The 17,046-nt window shown below is 42.3% G+C and overlaps 1 pseudogene; it reads left to right on the top strand.

Annotated features, from left to right (window-relative positions):
- The first annotated feature begins 10,246 nt into the window (after nucleotides 1-10,246).
- Appbp2-ps1 (amyloid beta precursor protein binding protein 2, pseudogene 1) lies at nucleotides 10,247-11,549 on the top strand (annotated as a pseudogene).
- Nucleotides 11,550-17,046: the final 5,497 nt, after the last annotated feature.

The raw sequence follows: 17,046 nt of genomic DNA, 5'->3' as shown, positions 1-17,046 counted from the left end.
TTTTTGCTATAAGTTGCTTTGGTCATGGTGTCTCTTCACGGCAATAGAACAGTGACTAAGACAACTACTATGTATAGTGTTGCAGTAGATCACGGCAGGGCCGATGTGAACTTCACATACCAATTTCATCTCCTTCATAGCCGAGAGTGGTATGGCTAGATCACAGGAAAATTCTGGCCTTAGTTTTTTGAGGAGCCTCCACTTTGTTTCCCCTGGTGTCTTCATTCATTTACATCCCTTTCAGCAGTGTATAAAGCTCGGGTTCCCTTTTCTCATCAGCTCTATCAGCATTTTGAAAATGTCTCTTCTAACTGCATAAGATGAAATCTCATTGTACTTTTCATTTGGAATAGATGAGTGAATACCAGGGCCACAGGGCCATAGTAAGAGCTGGACCTCTCTGCAGCCTCCTCCAGCCCTGCTGCCCTGCCATGTCTTGTAACTGAGCCATGTCCTCAGCTGACATGACTCCATTACTTTCCATGAAGAGAACAGGGTTACTACTGTCCACCAGGTTTCCCTCAGCCAGAATCCCTAATGGTTCTTATCTGCTGCCTCCCCTCCACTCTCAGTGGCTTAGAAGCCCTGCAGATTCACCTTGTCAAAATTTCTTGGTTTGTGCCTCCTGCCACATATACACATGCTGCCATTACTAATTACTGTGTTCTATTCTACCCCAATACTGTGAAAACTGTGCATACTAGTACATGTCTACAATACCAGAACTGAAACCGTGGAAGCAGGAGGATGAAGATGAGGAGTTCAAGGTCATCCTTGGCTAGAGAACAACTTCGAATCCAGACTGGGATATGTGAGAACCTGTATCAAAAGAAAAAAAAATAAAATAAAAAAATAAGTTGTACCAAACAACATACTGTAATCCATGGAGGCTCACTATGATTATGATTATTAGCCTTGACTTTACTTCAGACCTGAAGAAATGTAAGGGTATGGCAAACAAGTCAGCATGAACACATAAATAACGAGGAACCTATCTATACTTATACTTTTTCTCAGGGCAGCATCTGACTATGTAGCCCTGGCTAGCCTAGAACTTGCTGTGTAGACCAGGCTGGCCTCAACTTCACAGAGATCTACCTGCCTCTGCCTCCAGAGTGCTGGGATTAAAAAGTATGCAATACCATGCATAGCTTAAAAATCAATTATTTATAATAATAATTTAAGTGAAGTAGTAATAAAAGGATATTTTAATCAAAGCATATGTCACATATGCATATATGTGTGTTTGTGTACTTTTAAGATCAGATCTGCCTATATAACTCAGGCTAGAGTTCACACTGAGATCTTCCTGCATCAGCTGTCTGAGTTTTTGTGACATGCTCAGCCAATACACATCTCTTTTTTTTTTTTAAATCGTGATTCACCAGATTCTGTGGAATGGAAACTTTCCCATTAGAATAAGAAAAATGAAGCCAGGAGTGGTGGCACATACCTTTGGTCCCAGTACTCAGGAGACCCAGACAAGTGGATCTCTGTGGGTTTAAGCCCAGCCTGATCTACATAGTGAGGTAGCAGCCAGCCAGGGATACATCCAAACACACATGCATGCATGCATACATACATACATACATACATACATATGTGAAACTGTGACTTAAAACAAGCCCCTGCCCTGCCCAAAAAATAGTAATTGAAGAGATGACCTAGTGGTTAAGAGTACTTTTTGCTCTGGCAGAGGACTGGGGTTCAGTTCTTAGCACCCACATCAGATGGCTCCAGTTCCAGGGTATCTGATGCCCTCTTCTGGCTTGTACCAGTACTCTAATGTACATGTACAGACATGGTACAGGCATGGGCATGGGCACCTGCACAGGCGGGCGCGCGCGCACACACACACACACACACACACACACTAAGAAAAATGTCATCGTTTAATGGTAGTGGTTACTCCAGTTAAACAAAACACTAAATCTAAATTAGTTTTACTTACTATAACCCAGACTCTCAAGATGCTGAAGCAGGAGAAATCACTATAAATTCAAGACTAGTCTGGACTATTGAGTCAAACATTGTCTCAAAATCTACACACAACAACAAATGATGAACAAAAGAACAAAAGTCTTAGTGACTAGCTATTAGTGTTGAATGAGGTGATTTTTTATTGTATGAGTACTTTATCTACATGTACACCTACATGCCAGAAGAGGCATCAGATTCTTTTTAAAAGATGGTTGTGAGCCAGCATGTGGTTGCTGGGAATTGAACTCAGGACCTCTAAAAATTGCAGCCAGTGCTCTTAGCTACTGAGCCACCTCACCACCCACCCCAAAATGATTTATTTAGTTTTCTTTTATGCGCATTGGTGTTTTGCTTACATGCATATGTGAGAGCATCAGACCCCCTGGAACTGGAGTTAACAGACAATTGAAAAGTTCCGCGTGGGGGCTGGGAAATGAACTGAGTCCTCCAGAAGAACAGCCAGTGCTTTTAACCATTGAGCCATCTTTCCAACCCTGAAAAGGAAAGAAATTTTAAGGTACTTATAGAAGACATAAAAATCAGGGCAATGACCATATGACAAATTGAAAAGTGATCTAGGAACATGCAAAGAATGTCTGTACTCACCCATAACACTGAGGACAAGGAACTTGTCATGAGGGGGGTGGAGCAAGAGATAAGTTACACAATGTATACAAAGGAAATAACCATTACCCTTCAATACATAGTGATATTCAACATTATTGTGAAACAGAGAGTCCAAATCAGTGAACAATTCATATATTACTATACCATGGCTTTGCTAGAATTTAGGATCTGAGGACTGGTAACATCTGGTGAGGGAAAATGGACACTCATATACCACAAACAATGTGTATGTTGATATATCCCTTTTGAAAAAAGTGAACAGATTAAAATCTTACTTTTTTGCATATCGGGACACTCTCTAGTTTAAATGTATTATCAAAAACACTCATCAAAATGTGTGAAAATTTATCTGAACCTAGAATATTTATAAGAATGAAGAAAGCAAAGTGATTCCCTCCCTTTAGTTTTTGAATGGTCTCACTATCGATAGCTGAGACTGGCCTTGCCCTCAGGACACAGCCTGCATTAGCCCTGAACTCTTGATCCTCCTGCCTCGAAAGGGCTGGGACTTTAGAAATGTGAACAGCATGTCAGTAACACGCCACTGTGCCTTGACTAAATCCTTATCTCTCTGTGTGTATTGTCTTTTCCTTCTCATCTAGTCTCTCTCTCTCTCTCTTTTTTTTTCCGGGAATTAGGTCAGCTCTTTCCTTTGGGAAATTTCCATTGCATTTAACAGTGTCATTGCTAGAATGGCTGGGCTGGCTTGGCTGCCTCTTCCTCTGGGACAGCTTTTCTTCTCTCAGTGACCTCGGTGCCAAGGTGGAGGAGATGGTAAAAGCCTTCCTCGAGTGGGTGGAGAAAGAGCCGTCTCCAACAATATCCTGCCCCCACCGTGTCTCTCGAAGTGGAACAGATGTGTCCCTGCTCATAGCTTCCTCCTTGTTGCTTCAAAACCTAAATGTCCTACTTAACCTCAGAGCCATCCAAGTTCATCTCCCCACTCACGACTTTCCAGGAAGGACGTGCCATGGGGGAGGGAGGAAAGCCCAGGCATAGACCCCAGGGCACTCCCACTGCCACGGTTGATGGAATGCCCACTGGGGGAGAGCTCATAATCCCACTATCTTAGATCTCAGAGCAGCTCAGAGGTTGGTTGTGATTTCAGTTTTGGTAACAAGGTTCCAGGTAAGTCAGGGTAGCTGGGAAAGGGACATTCTCCTCATGCCATTGCTCCCAACAACCTTAAAACATGCTCAGTAGTCATCTATTAGTCACCAGACTGGGACAGCACAAATAGAATTACCATTATGCATGACTCCATTTTATTAATTTTGATTTTAGACAACTACCAGTCTTTGGAGATAAACAAAAACATCTCCTTTGCCTGGGCATGGTGGTTCATATCTGCAATCCCAATACTCAGGGAACTGAGGTAGAAAAATTGCTAGGAGTTTAAGTCCAGCCTAGGCTACTAAGTAGCTTCTAGGCCAGCCTGGAGCTACATAGTAAGATCCTGCTTCAATAGAACAATTACAAAACCAAAAACACTTACCCCATGCCTGAGTTCAATCTCTGTGACCTACATGGTAGAAGGGGAGATCTGACTCACCCAAGTTCTCTTTTGACCTGTACACCTGTAGCATGACATGCTTACACACACACAAACACAGACCTACATCCCCAGTGGGCATGCACACACACACACACACCACACACATACACACACACTAAACACACAAAGCAGACAAAATAAACAAGCCCCTTTGTCTGAAGATGGAGCTGCCTCAGGATGTTGACCTTCCCAATGGGACACAAATGAGGACATCCTGGACCACTTGTCCTTTCCTCATGAGTGACGGAAAGCAATGGCATGTGCTTCCCAAGTTGGAGAGCCCTTAAATGAACCAGATAGTTTGGTAGCAAAGGACAAACTTTATGCCAAGAAACTCCCCCAGAGAAGACTCAGCTTTTTCTTTTTCCCATTAATTTATTTATTCACTTTACATCCCAAGCCTGCTTTAAGTGGAGGTTAGTTATTTTTCCTGTATGCCTTGTGTTTCAACCAACACGTTTTCCTGTTCATTTCTTTTCTGGCGACTATTGGGAATGTTGAACTCTATCAACAAGAAACAGAAATAGGCGAAGAGTCTTATGTGTGAGCCTTTGGTTTAAAGGATTTATTTCTTCTAATGTCTAGACATACGAAGACTTGAAATTTGGGCCTGTGACCTTTTTGTGACTTTAGAAATGAAAATTAAACTGAAAGTCATGGCAACATATGCCCATAATCAAAACAACAACAGGGAGACAGAGGCAGGCCAGCCTCTGGGCTACATAGTAAGGTCCTCTTTCAAAAAACTAAAGGAAGGAGGAAGAGGAAAAGAAGACCAATCAAACCATATAACATGAGTGAAGGTCAATTCTTAGTAATGCTTGGGGCCATTTAATTATAGATTTCTTTTCTGTTCACTTTAGCTGTGTTAAGTATTAGATCTCATTGTCTCTGGTATACTTTGTTATCTGCAGCTCTTTTTAGTGTTCAGTATTCACTTCTTTCTACTGGCAACAATGCTGGATATTTCAGACACAGAACATTACATCACTGCAGAAAGTTCTATTGCACAACATTGTTCTTTGACTTTTGAGAGGATTGGAGGATTGAGATAAGAGCTGAGATAAGGTCTCACTATGTAGTGTAGCCATGACTGGCCTGGAACTTGTTATGTGGTGCTATGTCTTGTGTTGCTTGGGGACTTAACTGGGGAAACAAGGCAATGAAGAAAGGACAAATGAATTCTTAGAGCAGAGCCAGGATCTGGTGGGCCATGTGCTCTCTGATGGAGATGTACCACCAACAGCAAGCAGGAAACTCAGTGCATTTATTTTATACATCTAATGAAGAAGGCAGGTTCATATATACAGCTCTACAAGGAGGCAAGCTTAACTAATCTCAATAGGAGGTATCTATAAGGGAACGTTCTCAAGGCACAGGCCTCAGGGAGGAAAAAGTCATGGTTGACATTATTAGTATTTGTATCTATGACACTCAGACCAGAAGGCAGCTTTGCCATCCCTCTGTGCCTCACCTCGGGAAGACTTTCCTATTCCCATGGACCTGAGACACTAAGGTTCTTGACATGACTGTGTTCAACACACATTTACTAGGGGATTCCTCCACTCCCCCATAACATACACCAGGCTGGACCAAACTCAGAGATCCATCTGCATCTACCTCCCAAGTGCTAGGATTAAAGGTATATACATGTATGTATATACATACATAGACTTTTACTGTTGAACTCTAGGGATGACCTAAGTCAGGTCCTTTGCCCCTGCAGGGTTTTTTATTTTTTATTTTTTATTCTTGTTGGTTCTTCTTGAGGCTTCGGAGGGGGAAGAGTGTCTGGAGAGGGTAAGACTTTATCTTCCGAGATATTTAAGTTTGCTGTATAATAAAAAGTTTACTTATCTAAGTCTAAGTTACTATGCTACTGTAGCTGACCTGTCTTCTCTCTCCCCCTGAGGCCAGAAACTGCAATCTCTGGCACTTAGCACCTCTTCCTAAAATAGCAAAGGATGAATAGCCTTTGTTCTATCTCAGCAGGAACTGCTGGGCTTTTAGCCTGCTAGTAGGGGGTCGCAGGAAGAGAAAGGGATATTTTGAAAAGTGATTGCAGCGTTTATTACTAAGTCGTAAAAAGCTTCCTATGAAAGCTATCTAAGGGGCAAAGCGGAAAGATCGTAAGTGGGGAAAGGGAAAAGTTCTAAGTGGAGAAAAAGAAAAAGTTTCTACTCTAAGCGAGGAAAGGCAAAAAATTCTCCTAAGGCAAAAAAGTTCCTTCTATCTCTCACTCATATCTTTTTTTTTTTTAAGATCTATTTTATGTATGTGAGTACACTGTAGCTGCCTTCAGACACACCAGAAGAGGGCATCAGATCCCATTACAGATGGTTGTGAGCCACCATGTGGTTGCTGGGAGTTGAACTCAGGACCTCTGGAAGAACAGCCAGTGCTCTTAACTGCTGAGCCATCTCTCCATGCCCTCTCTCACTCTTTGTCCTCAGGACTTACACATCTTTCAAAATACATGATTACATGTTACAAATTTCATCACAAGTTCACACAAAAAATCAAATCATAAATTGAAATAGAAGTTTCCAACAGAGAATGTTTGCATGCATACCCCCCAGGAGTAATTATCTGGCTAAACATCCATCACCTGTCTCAGCTCCACAGGTTCACTGAAGGGTTAAAACCATAACTGTTATTAGTGAAGATTTGTATAGATAAACCGAGTCAATATTTTATCTTCTGTCCTATCACCTATAATAAATCATTAGTTCCATTTTAGGACCTTTGGTTAATTGTTTTACAACCTCTAGGAATGTGCTCTGAGTAGGAGAAAGTCTGGTTACCATCTAAGAGCAATTAACTGGTGACACTTGGCAGACTAGCAGAGTTCTCACTGCAGTTTGACTACCAGAAAAAGGACCTAATCGCAGTCCCACTATAAAAGAGCTTAATAATCACCGTTATAATTTTAGGAATTCTTATAGGATATCATTAAGATTTAAGAAGTCATCTATTTACATAGACATCTATAGCATCACTACAAGACAGTACATCTTTGTAGATCTGCAGAGATCTGCTCCAAAGGGGAAAAGCATACTAATAGCAGGATTCTTTCCTAAAATGAATTCCCTTACAGCCATGCTTAATAAGGGCCAACCTTTGCAGATTATATAGTAATCTGAAGCAGGCCATCTCAGAGAGATCACCTGCTAGTTATTAGCTTGTCCCATTATGGCTCTGGACAGTCCTTTACGAGAAAATGCTTTTAAAGTAAGACTTTGGTCAGGTCAGCTTTGGGAGATAAAGAAGTAGGCAGGATTTCTGCCTGTTCAATTTTACATGCTTTTAATAACATTGGACTTTATTAATGAGCCCTATTGCATAATTTTTTTATTAAAAATACGTAAGTACAAGTGCATATAGACTCCAGAGAAGAGTGTCAGATCCCCTGGAGCTGAGGTTACAAGCAGTTTTTAAACAGCTATGGATTTGGATGTTCTTTCGTTCTTACTGTTATCTTACGCATGAATAGATTATTCCTAAGGGATTAGAGGACTTATTTGAATTCCCAAGACCCACAATGGGTTAGCGTACACCTATAACTAAAACTTCAGGGAATTTGTTATCCTTCTCTGGCTTCCATGGGCACCCAAACACATCTCTCTTTCTCTCTCTCTCTCTCTCTCTCTCTCTCTCTCTCTCTCTCTCTCTCTCACACACACACACACACACACACACAAACACACATGAATAAATGATTTTTAAATTTCTTGCGGGTTGGGGATTTGGCTCAGTGGTAGAGAACTTGCCTAGCAAGTGCAAGGCTCTGGGTTCGGTCCCCAGCTCCGAAAAAAAAAAAAAAAGAATAGAAACATAAATTTCTCGTAAAAGAATTCCATCCCATGTTTTATAGGAGTACCAGATTAAAATAGAAATGCTTAATACAATGACTGTGCTTCAAGTATTTACTTTTTCATTTTTAAAAATGTGTATGGGTGTTTTGCCTGTATGTATGTATGTCTGTGCACCAAATGGATGCCTGATGCTGGAGGAGGCCAGAGGAGGTGTTAGATAACCTGGAACTAGAGGTATAGACAGTTGTGAGCCACCACATGGATACTTGGAATCAAATCCAAGCATTTCGCAAGAGCAGCCAGTACGCCTAACTGCTGTACCATCTCTCATACCTGTCTTCAAGTATTCAATCTATATTGCAAAATAGACATCTGAATTAATGACAAATACTGTCACTTGGCTAGTAAAGTCATACATGGAATGTAAAGCTGTTTAATTCCATTCTATGCACTTACTGAATAGCCACTAGTGGCAAATGTGGTAAGCGACTGGGCTGCTATGAGTAATTGTATGTACATATTTCCCCCATTGTCTTCTTAAGAACCCTTAAGAAACTCCTTATTTGAGAGTAGAACTGCAAGTCGTGCATTTAGTTTTAGCATCTCTTTCCTCTTATCTTCTAAACATTATGTTTTCTCCATAGTCCATATGTTCCGTGCTTCATGATCCATTTAAGATTTCTAGTAGAAAACACTACCTCCAGCACATAAGCTTTCAAACCTCTTACATTTATGCAAGATAAGTTGGTTCCACTGGCAGGAGACCCATCCCCAGACTCTTAACTGTGCTGTGATTTCAGTAGCTTGGGTTGTATTCTGTGAAACAAAACAGGACTCCTACAGATCACCAGACAACTCATGTTATTGGATTGAATAAACCTATGACAAGACAGGGGACCAGGAAAGAAATCCTAATATTCAAAAAACAATTTAAATCTGTTCTGACAAGAGATGGCTGACATCTTCATCTTTACTCCCTTCTGTTCTCAACCACACACGTCTTCCACCTCTGCATTTTGTCAAGGGGACTTTTTTATGAACAGCATATGAGCCCTACTGATCAACAATGGTCTTCTGATTTCTAAATGTTCTAGTTTCAATCTGTTGCTGGGAGAAACACCACAGCCAAAAACAACTTAGAGGGGAAAGAGTTTACTCAGTTTACACTTCTGAGTCACAGTCCATCACTAAGGGAGGTCAGGGTAGGAACTCAAGGCAGGAATTTGAAGCAGAAACCATGGAGGAGTGCTCTTTGCTGATTCGCTTTCAGGCTTATCTTTACCTAGCTTTCCTATACAGGTCATGATCTCCTGCCTAGGGAATGGTGCTGCCCACAGTGAGCTGGACCCTCCTACATTAATCAAATCCACCACAGGCATGCTGATAGGCCAATTTCCTCTGGATAATCCCTCAACTGGGGTTTACACTCAGGTGACTCTAGGATGTGACAGTGAAGGCTAACGAGGACACCTAGATTATAGATTTCAGGTCTTGCTATATTTTTGCTCCTTTAGTGGGGATAGGAAAAAGGGAGAGAGTGAAAGTCCAATCGATTTTTCCTTATTTTGTCAACGTGGTTTTAAGTAAAGGAAACCTTAAAATTAGTCACTAAAATGAGGATTTAACAGTCTGGGGATATATCAGTTAACAATGCTTGCCTAACATGAATGAAGCTGAGTTCAGTTCCTAAAACTACATATACTGGGTTTGGTGGTACATGCCTGGAATTCCAGCACTCAAGAGGCTAAGGCAGGAGGATCAGAAGTATGCCTCATCCTACTGGCTTTCTGCAAACAGGAGCGCCCATAGTTCTCCGTAGAGAGCAGCTCTATTTGCTCGCTGGCCATGTTTTGACAGCTTATCCATGTATGTCTGAGCTAATTTAAATGTTTTTTCACCTAGATGATCTTTGCAATTTTCATTTCACACATGAAGTAACCTCGCACAACACTCAATGCTCAAAACCAGTGGAGCATCCTGTAGAGTACACAAACCTGAAAGCAGGACAGAAAAACCTTCGCAGCATCACTGGACCAGCGTGCATCGGGAAGAAAGCCATCCTTGGTAATGTAATAAGTTTAAGGTTCAGCCTGGGTCACACCAGACTCCGTTTTGTTTGGTTTGGTTTGGTTTGGTTTTTGGGTTGTTTGTTTGTTTGTTTGTTTGTTTTTAAAAAAGGAGTGCCTGCTGGGAATGTAAGGCTCTTAGTTTTGTGGTGCTCTGTGTTCATCCTGATATCCTATACCACCACCTTCTGTCCTCTGTCTGTATGAAGACACAGAGTCTGGTCTCACCCCTCAGAAGCCTCACAGGAGTTCACTATGAAGGACGGTGGAGGGCTGCAAGAGGAGGCAGAAGAGGAGCCAGGGAAGATGGCGGCCATGGAGTCGAGTGGATCCCAGAAGCTCTGTACAACACTGCCATCTCCACCGTGAAGGACAACTACATCCGCTCGCGCCTCAACATCCACTCCTTGACTAAGAATATCCAGTTTGAAGTTTACTACAAGCTTTACCAACAGGGATGCGTATGTCAACTGGGCAGTGAATTCTGTGAATTGGGAATTTTTGCTAAAGTTGTGAGAGCTTTGGGTGAAAGACACTTGCTCCACCATTGCTTTCAGGCTCTGATGGACCATGGTGTTTAAGGTTTCTTCTGTCTTGGCCTACTCCTTCAGTAGACAGTGCTCTTACATAGCAGGCTCAGATGCTGCAGTAAAGGAGAAAGCCATCCAGGTTGGCTTTGTCTTAGGTGGCTTTCTTCCCGATGCAGGCTGGTACGCTGATGCTGCGAAAGTTTTTCTGTCCTGCTTTCAGTTGTGTACTCTACAGGATGCTCCCTTGCTTGAGGTTACTTCGTGTGCAAAATGGAAATTGCAAAGATCATCTAGGTGAAGAAACATTTAAATTAGCTCAGACATACATGGATAAGCTGTCAAAACATGGCCAGCAAGCAAATAGAGCTGCTCTCTACGGAGAACTATGGGCGCTCCTGTTTGCAGAAAGCCAGTATGACGAGGCATACAAATGGTGTGTTCAGGCAGTGGAGGAAATTACAGCAGGCTTACCAGTCAAAGTTGTGGTGGGTGTTTTAAGACGAACTTCTAAGGCTTGTGTAGTCGAGCATGAATTTAAGAAGGCAGAACAGTTAATTAAACATGTAGTGTATTGGCAGGAGATCATTTTGGATCCAAACACCCAAAATACTCTGACACGCTGCTAAGATTATGGGTTCTACTTCTTCATTGTAGACAATATCTGCCAGTCTGTTGCAATTTACCAGGGAGCCTTCCACATTGGACAGTTAGCATTTAGTGACAAAAATATTCATGTAGCGACAGTTCATGAAGACCTGGCTTACTCTTCATATGGTCACCAGTACGGCTCTGGAAAATTCGATAATGTGCTATTTCATGCCGAAACAGCCATTGGATCGTTACCCATATCCTACCTGAAGATCATCTTCTTTTGGCTTCTTCAAAGAGGGTGAAAGCACTTATTTCAGAGGAGATTGCAATTGACTGTCATAACAAGGAGCTGGAGCAGATGCTGCTTCCGGAAGCATATGACTAGGTCAGAGCAGCTGCAGTCACATGTGGGAGACCCTTTTGATATCTGGCCTATTAACATGTTTTCATGAAGGGAGGGGCAAGACTCCCAAGAGCCTTCATAAAACCATTTTGATCATTAATTTTTATTTATGTGTATGTGTCTATGTTGAGTAGATACCATGTGTGTGGGCTGCCTGTGGAGGGCAGAAGAGGACTAGAGTTATAGGCAGTTGAGAGCCTATATGGCCTCTGAGAACTAGATCTCCAGCCCTCTGCAAGAGCAGCAAGTGCTGAGTCGTCTTTCCAGCCTCCTCCATGAAATCATAATGAGGATTATGATCAAGATAATGGAAGAGATAAACAATTTTGTGATGTGGAGGGGAACAAGTGGGGAAACACATTCTTGCTTGCATATGGCTGATTGTGTAAGCTTCTCGGGGAACCTCCTCAGTGGTAAAACTGCCTATGGATCATGCAATAAACTCACTGGTTCACCAATCTGGACTTAGAATCCTTTCTTTGGTCTGTCTGTGCCCTCTCTATGTAGAGGTAACAGACATTTCTTTATATTGCCCCAGGAACTATCACATGACAATAAATGCATGGAGAATTCTCAAAAGATGAAATCTAAATAGGTAACAAATACAGGAAAACATGCTCAATATCTTTACTCCTTTCTTTGGAAAGTATTACTCTTAATTCTTCAACAAGTTCATACAAGGCTGGGTCCGGTGATACATGCCTTTAATCTCAGCATTTGGGAGGCAGAAGCAAGTGGAATTCTGTAAGTTTGGGGCCAGCCAGGCCTACAGGGTGAGTTCAAAGACAACGAGAGCGGTGTAAAGAGACCTTATCTCAAAAAATGTATTTTGATCATATTCACCCACTTCCCCTAATTCCTCATTCCAGATCAATTTCCACTTCCTTACCTACCCAATGTTCTCTCACCTTAAAAACAAAAACAAAACCCAACAAACTCATGTTATTGCCCAAATCCTCTTGGGCATGGAGCCTGCCCCAGTGCATAAACTACCAGGGGTCACACCCTTCAATAACTGACTCTCCCTCTCCCAGCAGCTAACAAAAGGCAATCGTTCCCCACTAAGGCTGGGCATGTGGGCCCATCTCCTCCCCCTCCATGCTGGGATTTTTGTCTGGCTTGAACTTGCTCAGATCTTGGGTATGTGGTCACGATTTCTATGAGTTCATCTGTGCAACTGTTCTGTTGTACACAGAAAACACTGTTATCTTGGAGTCATCACCCACCTCCTCATCTTGCAAGCTTTCTACCCACTCTTGTGAAGATCCCTGAGCCTTCCCTCACAACTGAATGGCTCATAGGGGGGCAGGCTAGAGAGATGTCTCAGTGCTTAAGAACACTTGCTGCTTTTGTAGAGGATCCAGGGTCAGGTCCCAAAACCCATGTAGCAAGTGACAGACATCTATAACTCCAGTTCTAGAATATCTGGTTGCTTCTGGCCTCTGTGGGCACTGATGGCATGCACATGGTACACAAATATCCATCATGCAAACCAAAAGACCTATAAGCATAAAATAAAATATATTTAATACATACATATGATGAATGTAGAAGGGGGACTATTTGTGAAGAGGAAGGGAAGGAACCAATATGAGGGGAGAGGACAGGAGAGAGGATGAATATGAACAGAAGTACATGTATGAAAACATCTTAATGAAAGCCATTTTTGCACAATGGGTATATGCTAATAGTAGAAATTCCATCTCTGAGTGAAATAGACATTAGTGACACATGAAACACCCCCTCAGGGTTTAATGGTCAGTGAGACTGCTGAGGAGAGGCAGTGATGGCTACCGATTTTGTTGATACTTGGAAAGGCTATAGGGACTCTTTCTGCTCACCAAGATTTCATATTTACATACAGTGGCTAAGAGAGAGATGCTAATGGAAATTATCATGGAATAAAGACTCATAAGCCATGCCATGGAGCCTCTTGCCACTCTCTTCACCTTTTAATGAAAAAGCAACAAACTATAGGTCACATAAATAACAGATGTCACTAGGCTTATGGCACACACTATTTCTCATTGCAAAGCGGAGCAGATTATTGGCTGTTTTAAGTGACCTTAAGGTGTTCTCTTCAAGGTGTCCGTAGCCCAGTGGTGAGACTGGAAGTAAACGTCTGTTACAAAGGAAAATCACTATTGACTGACTTGATAATGACGTGAAATGATGGGCTTTCTTCGTTAGTCAGAACATGGCTTCTCTGTGGCGTATCAATTTAAACTAAGACAGAATTAACATGGACCCTACAAGGGGTAAAGGCTTTAGGCAGAGAAGTTGGCTCTTGGCAGGGTGCCCTGGATGGAGAGACATGCTGACTGATCATGCTGCCAGGTCCTATGAGATCAACAACACTGCTGTCAAGGGTGTGTGTGTGCCGGGGTGGGGGTGGGGCAGATAAGTAATGAGGGCTGCTTAATGAAGCAGAATGTTTAAGATGCAGTTCAAGTACTGGGCTGCATTTCGCATGCACTGCCATACAGCATGGAGGCTACAGCCCTCCATGATCAACCCTCTTCTGTGGAAAAGGTACCTATATAAAGCAAAAGAGGATTGAAAGTCTCTTAAGAACAGGTGCCTCCTTCAGGATTGCACCTGTGCCCAGAGCTGACCCAGGGCTCTGGCTCCTCACCTACTCCTACAACACCCAGAGGAAGCTTGACTCCCGGGAGCTCTGACATAACCAGGATCATAGGACCATAGGATCCCAGAATCACAGGATCCCAGAGACACCTGGAGTCCCAGGAGTTCTGACACAACCAGAATCGCAGAAGGGACAGGCTCCAGTCAGACACAGCAAGGCCAGTTAGTGGCGAGATGCAAGCACAAGAATATAAGCAACAGAAACCAATGGTACTTGGCAACATCAGAACCCAGCTCTCAGGGATGGAGACATGGTGCAATATATGAAAATCCATCACTGTAATCCACTATATAAACAAATTCAAAGAAAACAAACACATAATCATCTCATTGGAAACTGTTTAGATTCTGTTTCCATGATCTGTCCATTGGTAAGAGTGGGGTGTTGAAGTCTCCTACTATTATTTTGTGAGGTTCAATGTTCTCATACAATAACCTTTCGTGTTAAAAATATAAGAGAGATCAGGAACTCAAGACCAAACCTAAATTTAATAAAATAAAAGCTATATACAGCAAACCAATAACCAACATCAAACTAAAAGGAGAGAAACTTGAAGCAATCTCACTAAAATTAAGGACAAGACAAAGCTGTCCACTCTTCCCCTATCTATTTAACATAGTACTTGAAGTTCTATCAAAAGTAATTAGGAAATAAAAGATCAAAGGGATACAAATTGGAAAGGGGGAAGTAAAGATATCACTATTTGCAGATGATATGATAGCATACATAAGCAACCAAAAAAAAATCCATGAGAGAACTCCTACAGCTGATAAACAAATTCAGCAAAGTGTCTGGATATAAAATTAACTCAAACAAATCAGTAGCCTTAGTCTACTCAAAGGATAAACAGGCTGAGAAAGAAATTAGGGAAATGACACCCTTCGCAATAGTCACAAACATTATAAAATACCTTGGTGTGACTCTAATCAAGCAAGTGAAAGATCTGTATGACAAAAACTTCAAGTCTCTGAAGAAAGAAACTGAAGAACTCAAAATATGGAAAGATCCTCCATGCTCATGGATGGGCAGGAATAACAGTAAAAATGGCCATCTTACTGAAACCAATCTACAGAGTCAATGCAATCCCCATCAAAATACCAACTCACTTCACAGAGATAAAAAGAGCAATTCTCAAATTCATCTGGAATAACAAAAAAACCTAGGATAGCAAAAACCATTCTCAACAATAAAAGAAATTCTGGGGGAATCACCATCCCTGACCTCAAGCAATACTACAGGAAATAGTGATTAAAAAAAAAACTGCATGGTCCCAGACCCGGTGAGAGAGAGAGACCCAACCGCCTGGTCAGGTGGGCACTCCTGAGGCTGCAGAGCGGAAGAGACCACCAACACTGCTCACCCCTGCCCACATCCCTGGCCCAAGAGGAAACTGTATAAGGCCTCTGGGCTCCCGTGGGGGAGGGCCCAGGAGCGGCAGGACCCCTGCCAGAGACACCGCCGGACCCTGAAGGAAACAGACCGGATAAACAGTTCTCTGCACCCAAATCCCGTGGAAGGGAGAGCTAAACCTTCAGAGAGGCAGACAAGTCTGGGAAACCAGAAGAGACTGCTCCCTGCACACACATCTCGGACGCCAGAGGAAAAAGCCAAAGACCATCTGGAACCCTGGTGCACTGAAGCTCCCGGAAGGGGCGGCAAAGGTCTTCCTGGTTGCTGCCACTGCAGAGAGCCCCTGGGCAGCACCCCACGAGCAAACCTGAGCCTCGGGACCACAGGTAAGACCAAATTTTCTGCTGCAAGAAAGCTGCCTGGTGAACTCAAGACACAGGCCCACAGGAACAGCTGAAGACCTGTAGAGAGGAAAAACTACACGCCCGAAAGCAGAACACTCTGTCCCCATAACTGACTGAAAGAGAGGAAAACAGGTCTACAGCACTCCTGACACACAGGCTTATAGGACAGTCTAGCCACTGTCAGAAATAGCAGAACAAAGTAACACTAGAGATAATCTGATGGCGAGAGGCAAGCGCAGGAACCCAAGCAACAGAAACCAAGACTACATGCCATCATCGGAGCCCAATTCTCCCACCAAAACAAACATGGAATATCCAAACACACCAGAAAAGCAAGATCTAGTTTCAAAATCATATTTGATCATGATGCTGGAGGACTTCAAGAAAGACATGAACACACTTAGGGAAACACAGGAAAACATTAATAAACAAGTAGAAGCCTACAGAGAGGAATCGCAAAAATCCCTGAAAGAATTCCAGGAAAACACAATCAAACAGTTGAAGGAATTAAAAATGGAAATAGAAGCAATCAAGAAAGAACACATGGAAACAACCCTGGATATAGAAAACCAAAAGAAGAGACAAGGAGCTGTAGATACAAGCTTCACCAACAGAATACAAGAGATGGAAGAGAGAATCTCAGGAGCAGAAGATTCCATAGAAATCATTGACTCAACTGTCAAAGATAATGTAAAGCAGAAAAAGCTACTGGTCCAAAACATACAGGAAATCTAGGACTCAATGAGAAGATCAAACCTAAGGATAATAGGTATAGAAGAGAGTGAAGACTCCCAGCTCAAAGGACCAGTAAATATCTTCAACAAAATCATAGAAGAAAACTTCCCTAACCTAAAAAAAGAGATACCCATAGACATACAAGAAGCCTACAGAACTCCAAATAGATTGGACCAGAAAAGAAACACCTCCCGTCACATAATTGTCAAAACACCAAACGCACAAAATAAAGAAAGAATATTAAAAGCAGTAAGGGAAAAAGGTCAAGTAACATATAAAGGGAGACCTATCAGAATCACACCAGACTTCTCGCCAGAAACTATGAAGGCCAGAAGATCCTGGA

Source organism: Rattus norvegicus, chromosome X (genome assembly GCF_036323735.1).
Source record: "Rattus norvegicus strain BN/NHsdMcwi chromosome X, GRCr8, whole genome shotgun sequence".
Lineage (NCBI taxonomy): Eukaryota > Metazoa > Chordata > Mammalia > Rodentia > Muridae > Rattus > Rattus norvegicus.
Note: the sequence above shows the minus strand (reverse complement) of the source record. Positions and strands in the feature narration are given on the sequence as shown.